Here is a 9,407-nt window from a genome sequence, read left to right as displayed (position 1 = left end):
CTGGAGGGAAGTGGTGCAATCTCAGTTCACTGCAACCTCCGCCTCCCAGGTTCAAGCAATTCTCCTGCCTCAGCCTCTCAAGTAGCTGGGACTACAGGTACATGCCCCCACTCCTTACTAATTTTTGTGTTTGTAGTAGAGACAGGTTTTCACCATGTTAGCCAGGCAGTTTTTGAACTCCTGACCTTAAGCAATCTGCCCGCCTCAGCCTGCCAATGTGCTGGGCCTACCAGTGTGAGCCGCTCCCAGCCCCAAGAGATAATTTCTTAATGCAGCTCTATTTTAGAATCATACAGAAAACTTTAAAGCAGGTGAACACACATTAATTAATATTACAACTAAATTGAATTAGAACCATGTTTTCCCCAAATCACTTTATTATCACAGCATGAATAAAATATATCACTTAGTTAAATTTCATACTCTGCCCCCTAAAAAGTGTCATACAATTTATATATGAAAATGGTAAAATTGCATAATTATTAAGAAAAATCTATGCTGCGCCTGTTACTAACTTGAGCTTGGTTGAGGACAAATGACATTTTTTTCTCTTTGAAGAAAAACCCAGTGAAAATTTAGAAGAGGTTTACTTCAAATAGTAACTATAATGTTACCGGTTCATAATGGATACTCTCCATTTATAATCATTATAAGACTCTGTGCTGTCATTTTGAACATGTGATATATATGTAATATATTATAGATAATGTGATATAATATATTCTGCATATATATCATGTGATAAATATTCTATATATGTGTGAGTCATATATATTCTATGTATCATGTGATATATATTCTATATATCACATTATTAGAATATATCACATTATTATGTATATAATAGTCCTGTGCAAATAATAAACATCTTTCTCTTTAACTGCACTTGAAACAGCAGTCATAATCATTTACTCTTCAAATTTAAATTTTAATTCTATTTGCTAGGTATTCAATATGATGAAACAGCTTTTCTGAAGTAAAAGTAAAATAAAACACAAATGACGGAATCAAAAACGATTGTGTTAAATTGCTAAAATTGTTAAAATCCTATGTTAAAACAATTATAGTACTGAGGTCTAAATATTTTGTAGGATATTCTAAAGGATTCTATGGGATATCCTAAAGGACTCAATGGGATATCCTTTAGAATATCTTACAGAATATTTAGGTCTCAGTATAGTACTCTTTAAATGCAGGATTACATTCACCATCAAGTACCCCTTATATTTTCTAGGGTTTGATAAAGTAGGAGCAGGCTGTTATAAATTACTTACACCTAATTGGTTTGTTATAACGTATCTCTCTGGGGGACATAATTCAACCCACTATACTGTCTTTAAACTATAAGATTATATGAGTGCTATACGGAACTGTTCAGTTAGTACAGTAACATTGTATAAAAGTTATGTATTTTTCTTTTGAATGTAAAAATTCAAAAATTTATTTCTGAGCATAGGTGTAAAAAACAGAATTATTTCTATCACTAGTTTATACACAAACTCTTTACCAAAAGTTTAAGTAGATTAGAGTCCTAATCTACTTAAATGCACAGCATAATCCACCATTTTTTTTTACTTTTGTCAAAAAATGTGAAGATTATGAGACTTTACTCAGAATTTCAAAAAAAAAAAAAAAAAAAAATAGCTAGCCAGTTTCATAGTTCTTGGCATAGGACACAGACTCTTGGGGTCAGAAATGAAGGAGAGTTATATGGTTTGGCTGTGTTCCCACCCAAATCTCATCTTGAATTGTAGTTCCCGTAATCCTTGCTTGTTGTGGGAGGGAACCAGTGGGAGGTAATTGAATCATGGAGGCAGTTTCCCCATGCAATTCTCATGATAGTAACTTCTCACAAGATCTGATGGTTTTGTAAGGGGTTTCCCCTTTGCTGTGCACTCTTTCTTCTCCTTGCTGATTCCACGTGAATAAGGAAATGTTTGCCTCCTCCTTCTGCCATGATTGTAAGTTTCCTAAGGCCTCCCTACCCATGCAGAACTGTGAGTCAATTAAACCTCTTTTCTTTATAAATTACCCACTCTCAGGTACTTCTTCACAGCAGCAAGAGAACAGACTAATACAGTAAATTGGTACGGGAGGAGGATGCTGTGATAATATACCTGAAAATGTGGAAGCAACTTTGGAACTGGGTAACTGGCAGAGGTGGAACAGTTTGAGGGGGTTCAGAATAAGACAGGAAAATGTGGGAAAGTTTGGAACTTTCTAGAGACTTGTTGAATGGCTTTAAACAAAATGTTGACAGTGAAGTCCAGGCTGAGGTGGTCTCAGATGGAGATGAGGAATTGTTGGGACTGGAATAAATGTGATTCTTGCCATGTATTTATAAAGAGAATGGTAGCATTTTGCCCCTGTCTTAGAGATCTGTGAAACTTTGAACTTGAGAGAGATTACTTAAGGTATCTAGTAGAAGAAATTTCTAAGCAGTAAAGCATTCAAGAGGAAGTAGAGCATAAACATTTGGAAAATTTGCAGCCTGACAATGCAATAGAAAAGAAAACCCATTTCCTGGGGAGAAATTCAAACTTGCTCCAGAAATTTGCATGAGTAATAAGCAGCTGAATGTTAATTGCAAAGACAATGGGGAAAATGTCTCCAGGGCATGTCAGAGGTGTTCAGGGCAACCCTTCTAACACATGCCTGGAGACATAGGAGGAATAAATGGTTTTATGGGTCAGGTGCAGGGCCCCCCACCCCCTCACCCCCGCTCTGTGCAGCTTCAATAAATGGTGCCCTGCATTCCAGCTACTTCAGCTCCAGCTGTAGCTAAAAGAAACTAAGGTTCAGCTATGGCTGTTACTTCAGAGGGTGCAAACCGCAAGCCTTGGTGGCTTACATGTAGTATATTGAGCCTGCGGGTACACAGAAGTCAAGAATTGGTGTTTCAGAACCTCTGTCTATATTTCAGAGGATGCATGGAAATGCATGGATGTCTAGGTAGAAGTTGGCTACAGGAGCAGAGCCCTCATGGAGAACCTCTGCTAGGGTAGTGCAAAAGGGAGATGTAGGGTTGAAGCCCCCACACATAGAACTCACTGGGGCACTGCCTAGTGGAGCTGTGAGAAGAAGGCCACCATCCTCCAGACCCCAGAATGGTAGCCCAACCAACAGCTAGCACTGTGTGCCTGGAAAACCCACAGACACTCAATGCCAGCTGTGAAAGCAGCCAGCAGGTAGACTGTACTCTGTTAAGCCAAACGAGTAGAGCTGCCCAAGGCTGTTGGAGCCCACCTCTTGCATCAGCATGACCTGGATTTGAGACATGGGACAAAGGAGACCATTTTGAAACTTTAAGGATAAATGATTGCCCTATTAGATTTTGGGTTTCCCTGCATCCTGTAAGCCTCTTTGTTTTAGCCCATTTCTCCCATTTGGAATGAGTGTATTTACCAAATGCCTGTACCCCCATTGTATCTAGGAAGTAACTAACTTGCTTCTGATTTTACAGGCTCATAGGGAGAAGGGACTTGCCTCATCTCAGATGAGATTTTGGACTTAGACTTTTGAGTTAATGCTGGAATGAGGTAAGAATTTGGGGGACAGTTGGAAGAGCACAATTGTATTTTTAAAAGTAAGCACATGAGTTTTGGGAGGTGCCAGGGCAGAATTATATGATTTGGCTGTATCCCCATCCAAATCTCTTCTCGAATTGCAGCCTCCATAATCCTCATGTGTTGTGGGAGGGACCCTGTGTATGATAATTATATCATGGGGGTAGTTTCCCTCATGATAGTCTCATGAGAGTGAGTAAATTCTCATGAGATCTGATGGTTTTATAAGGGGCTTACCCCTTTGCTTGGCTCTCATTTTTCTCCTTGTTGCTCCCACGTGAAGTAGAACATGTTTACTTCCCCTTCCTCCATGGTTGTAAGTTTCCTGTGGCCTCCCCAGCCATGTGACACTGTCATTCACTTAAACCTCTTTTCTTTATAAATTATCTACTCTCAGATATTTCTTCATAGCAGCATGAGAACAGACTAATACAGACAACTGACTAGTCACGGCAACAGTAGTAGTCAGAGGGTATTTTGTGTTGGGTCATTGAGCTCTAATTCCCACATAGTAATGTAAAGAGGGCTAGATGACCTATGCACACATAATGAAGTATGTTGCAAATAGGTATCCAGAACTGAGAGAATTCATATTTTACCTAATGGGCAATAAGCTTGCCTGACCTCTGTCCTGGGCCTCAGCTTGTTCCCCAAAAGCAAGCTAACCTAAGTTTTTATTCTTCTCCAGGCCTCCTCCAGGTGATATGAGCACATGTTTGTGGTGGTTTGTTGGCTGCACCTGCACAGTCTCTCATCATGTTTCTTCATATGTCCCATGTCTAATTAGTATCTTAAATCTCTGCACATTGGTGTGATCTTTGCTATTAAAATGAAGTAAATGTTAGATTAGGGCAAGCTACAATCCTACAGTGCACATGTTCTGGGGAGGGTCTTTTGGAAAATCTTTATGCTGATGGCCTGGATGTTTGTCGTCAGAGTGTTCTATTTTTCTTTTTAGGTCTGATTGGTTGATTTTATGAAAGAAAGCTTCAGTTGTTGCAATGCTATGGAGCTTAGTGCAGTTGTAGTCAGTATAGTGTGTAATGAAGTGGGAAAGGATCGCTAGTCTCACCTTCCCTGTCTGCTTCAAATAAAAAAAACTCAGAGAATTATGTCCCAACATTTTTGTTTGTTTGTTTACTTGGGTTTCTTTTGTTTGTTTTTCCCCTCAAGACATTTTCGCTAGACCTTATGGTAGAACAAAAATGCTCAATAATTATTTCCCCTAGAAGCACCCTCAATTAATTAACAGGAATAACTAAGTCCACTTCTCCTGGAACAAATTTGGGTGAGTTTTCCACTGACTCCCAGATTCATTACTCGCTGAATTAAGTTTCAGTCATAACCAATGGTAGCTATCTTGATAAAACACACTTCATTTACTTCCCCACATAAACATTTTCTCAATCTCTATTCATGTTCTCTTTACTCCCCAAATTATTTACGCATTTAGAATTTTCATCTTAGGCTCTACTTATGGAGAATACCAAGTTGGACGGTAGTGTATGTTGTCCCCTTTCAATCTCAACCTCGCTATTTCCAATTTCTCTAGCAAGTGGAAATATCTTTCAATCTTTTTCTTTTAAATCTGTATGATTCATACTTGTAACATAAGCCAATTTACCAAAGGACCTGGTATTTCAGCAAACACACACACACACACACACACACACATAGACATGTATAAAATACACACACACACACATATACTTGTTTATATACATATATATGTAATTGTTGAACACATGTGTAACTTCAAAGTTTGTATTTTGAACATATATATGTGTATGTATGCATGTGCATGTATGTGTGTGTGTGTATGTGTAAAAAAACATCAAATACATATCATCGACTAGAGTCTCTCATTTTGCAGAGTCTTTGTGGCTTAATGAAGAAGAACCTCAGTAATTTTAGAATGATGAATAATCAAACTTACTGCAGGAAGCAAATGAAGTGCCTCTGTAAGACATACTCAAAACGTTTGCTGTGCAAATGATGAAACTGATGAAATTGAGTTTATATAGAAATATTTTATTTATATCCTGGAGTATTACTAAAGTAGTTTCTTTCCTGGATGAGACCATACATACTTATGGGTTTTTTATCTTTTGGTGGGTAAAGTGCTGAAATATATTAAGAAAATCATATGTTTCCTTAGTGACTGTTATTCTGAAAATAGAACTCATAGGATTTCATAATATAAACAAATGTATTTCCTCAAAACTTAAAAGTATATCCATCATTGTTCTCACTGATTTTTAAAAAACAAAAGTGGAAACAGCATTTTAAATTATGCTTTATTTCTTTATCTCAAAAAAAATTCTTGAAAATCTATCATGTCAATTATAAAGATTGAAGCCAAAATGATGTCAAAGATACATAATACATTAATACATGCTTTTACAAAAATAACCTACATATCACAAGATAAAAGCTTTTCTTGATCATAATAGGAACCCTTTCTTGATATTGATAATGGTAAATGTGAAATCCACTAAATTGATGGCAGGATAATTTAATTTATATTAATGTTTTTCAGCATTACATTTTGAAGAGATTAAAGATTATTAGAAGAAGCAACAATCATGTTATCTATCTTTGAGGCTGTGGAATTCACTGAACACGTAGGAATCAAGTACTTCTGTGAGACTTACAAATGTTTAATTCAGTGTTTACTACCTATTGTAATAAACTATGTGAAGTGCACCTTTGAGTTTCATTATATTAAATTGAAAAAACATTTATCTAATATTCAAAAAATAGTTTTCAATATTAGCAGGGGTGTAGGAAATAAAAGCCTTCATGTCAGGTTTACAAGGATATAAATTGGTCCAAAATTAGAGAGTGAAACAATTATTACTGATTTATTAAGAATCTTTATAAATTGTTTATATCCTTTGACACAGAATTTCCTTTATTAGAAATTCCACCAAAGCAAATAAATAGAAATGTGTGCATATTTACATACAATAGGTATTTTGAATCACTGTGTATAGCATTCTGAAAAAAAATCAAAAACTGCTGGTTCAAAAGTTCAATAATAGACTATTACATAAATAAAGTGTTAATTAATAGCATGAAACTTTGGAGCTTTATTAAAACTCATAATTTGGAATATGTAATAGAACATTTGAGGTATATGAAGACGAAAATAATATATAAACTCTATCACCTTGTAATCCAAAGATTAAGAAAATGTACATATTCACATGAAAACATTAAAAACTAGGAAGGTAAACATCAATTTGTTGACAGTTACTGCATATTGTTTAAACATGTGTTTCTTGAAATGTACATTGAATATTTTTGTACAAATCAAATGCTCCAAGATGAAGTGGGATTTTTTCTTGTTTCTTTTTTTTTGTTTGTTTTGTTTTGAGACGGAGTCTCACTCTGTTGCCCAGGCTGGAGTGCAATGGTGCGATCTCAGCTGACTGCAACCTCTGCCTCCCAAGTTCAAGTGACTCTCCTGCCTCAGCCTCCCGAGTAGCTGGGATTATAGGCACGCACCACCATGCCTGGCTAATTTTTGTATTTTTAGTAGATACCGGGTTGGTCAGGTTGGTCTCAAACTCCTGACCCTATGATCCACCCACCTTGGCCTCCCAAAGTACTGGGATTACAAGCGTGAGCCACCAAGTCCGGCAGAGTTTTGGTTACTTTTAAAATCAGTTTTAATGTTTCCTTGAAGTAACTTGAATTGTGTGGTTCAAGTTTAAAGACAATTTGATTTTTGCAGTTGATCATATAACAGAAGCTAACATTTATTGTAAGTTAATGATGGACAAATGACTTCAATGTTAAAATTTTATAGATTAAATCATTAAATGTTAAAGTAATTGTATGAAGTATATTATGCCCTTATTCTATCTTTTTATACAAATGAGAAATTTGTTAATTGCTTAATTATATCCAACTTAAAGATTATTGTTTAGATTTGCCTCAAACAAAATATGTTTTCAGAGTTGTGCTTATACTTAACTAATAAACTTCAACTTTATAAGTAGGAGTAAAGATTAAGCTGCTGTTAATAAACAATTAGAATTTTAAAAAACAAAATGCAACAGATTATGCAATATAGTTGTTTTTTACTTACATGAAAGTGTAGATTGGTGGTTCAGAAAGATGCTTGAGATCTCACTCACTTATTTCTTCTTGTTCTGGAATCTGGAGGTAACGCTTATTCCCATAGATGAAGATGTCCATGTTCCAGCCAACCCAACAAGAGAAACCATGAACCTAGAGGGCACACATTCCAGTTAATGATACAACACAAAACAGGCACACACTCTATCTATTTATATGCCATTAGCCGGATCTTAGTGAAAAGACAAAATGTTGCTCCGAGAGGTTGAAAATTAATTTTTATAAGGTCTGGCCATCTTCAGAGGTAAAGTTTAAGGTTGAACTAAAATCATAAAAGAGAAAATAAATATTCGAAAAATCATCTCTGCCACACTTATGGCATGATACTGGGATCTTCAAATACTCTTAAGAAGCTCTGATTTATTTTTTTAATTTCACATTTAATTTGGTAAACTATTTTACTCTTATTTAGAAGTTTAAATGCATATTTCACTATTATTCAATTATTGAGCATTGACATTTGCTTGTATTATGTTTCTGTATATATCAGTAAATTTTAAACTTTTTTGTCTTAACAAGGCACTATATATGAAAATAATCAGAATGAATACTAACAAGGTCCTTCTGGGATTGTTATTATAAACTTGTTTATATTTTAAATAGTTTATGTATGTGACTCAAATTTTGAACACTCAAAACATTTTTTAAAAGTCAATGTTTTCCGTTCAGAGGTAGTAACTCATACATTGGGTTGTGAAATATATTTGCTATGTAAAAACAAATTGCTTTTTCTAACATTAAAATGAGATGAATAGAACAGAATGAAATAGAATGTATTATATGGTATATAAACCTCTTTCCTTTATAAATTACCCAATCTTGAGTATTTTTCATAGCAGCCTAAGAATGGACTAATAAACCCTTTCTGCCATTCCCTGCTCCCCACCAAACACACACACACACACATATACACTTAACTTTTCCATAAAGTATTTTGGGATTCACAGAGGAGGAAGATTCCTAGACTCACAAGTAAGCAAACTCAAAAGTCCATTTTCAAAGCAACTGAGAAAGAGAGAGAGTGTGTGTGTAAAGAGAGAGAGAGAAACTAAGAGGTGTAATAATGAAGATAGGTAAACTTAGGCATCTGAAAATAAATTTAGATCGATTATGAAAAGAAAAAGAATTACATTATTTGTTACAAAAAGTTTAGGTAATATGACACTGATTGAATAAAGCATTAAGTTTTGTTTGTTTATTTTTCAGAAGAGTTTATTTTTTTTAACGCATAAAGTATATTTTGATTGGCTGATTGATTTTCCTCATAATTTCTCCCCATATTTGTATGCATAAATCTACACACTTACAACCTGATAGATGGATAGATAGACTGTATACATAGCAAGCATCTATAAATTTGATTGTTTAGGAAATTCCTCCTTAGTGCATTAGGCAGTGCATCAGTCTCATAAATTGGGTTGTTTAGGAATTGTGATTTTCTACTATCACTCAATGTATGTATCACAAGAGACATCTGAAGGAGGTAGGCTAGGGTGATTGGTTGGAAAGGAGAGTCTTTCTATCAAGTACCAGCAAACTGAAATTCTAAGCAACGCAAAGATAAATGCATGCTGCTGTCCATATTAACTTAGTGATTCATCAGTTTGTATCTTTAATCCTGAAGATTTGTGTCTGCCTCTCCATGTGCTTTTTCCAAACTTTCAGTCTATCATACATGCATGCCTCTTTAACTTT

This window comes from Piliocolobus tephrosceles, chromosome 3 (assembly GCF_002776525.5).
Source record: "Piliocolobus tephrosceles isolate RC106 chromosome 3, ASM277652v3, whole genome shotgun sequence".
Classification (NCBI taxonomy): Eukaryota; Metazoa; Chordata; class Mammalia; order Primates; family Cercopithecidae; genus Piliocolobus; species Piliocolobus tephrosceles.
The sequence above is the reverse complement of the archived record's forward strand: the minus strand, read 5'-3'. Positions refer to the sequence as shown.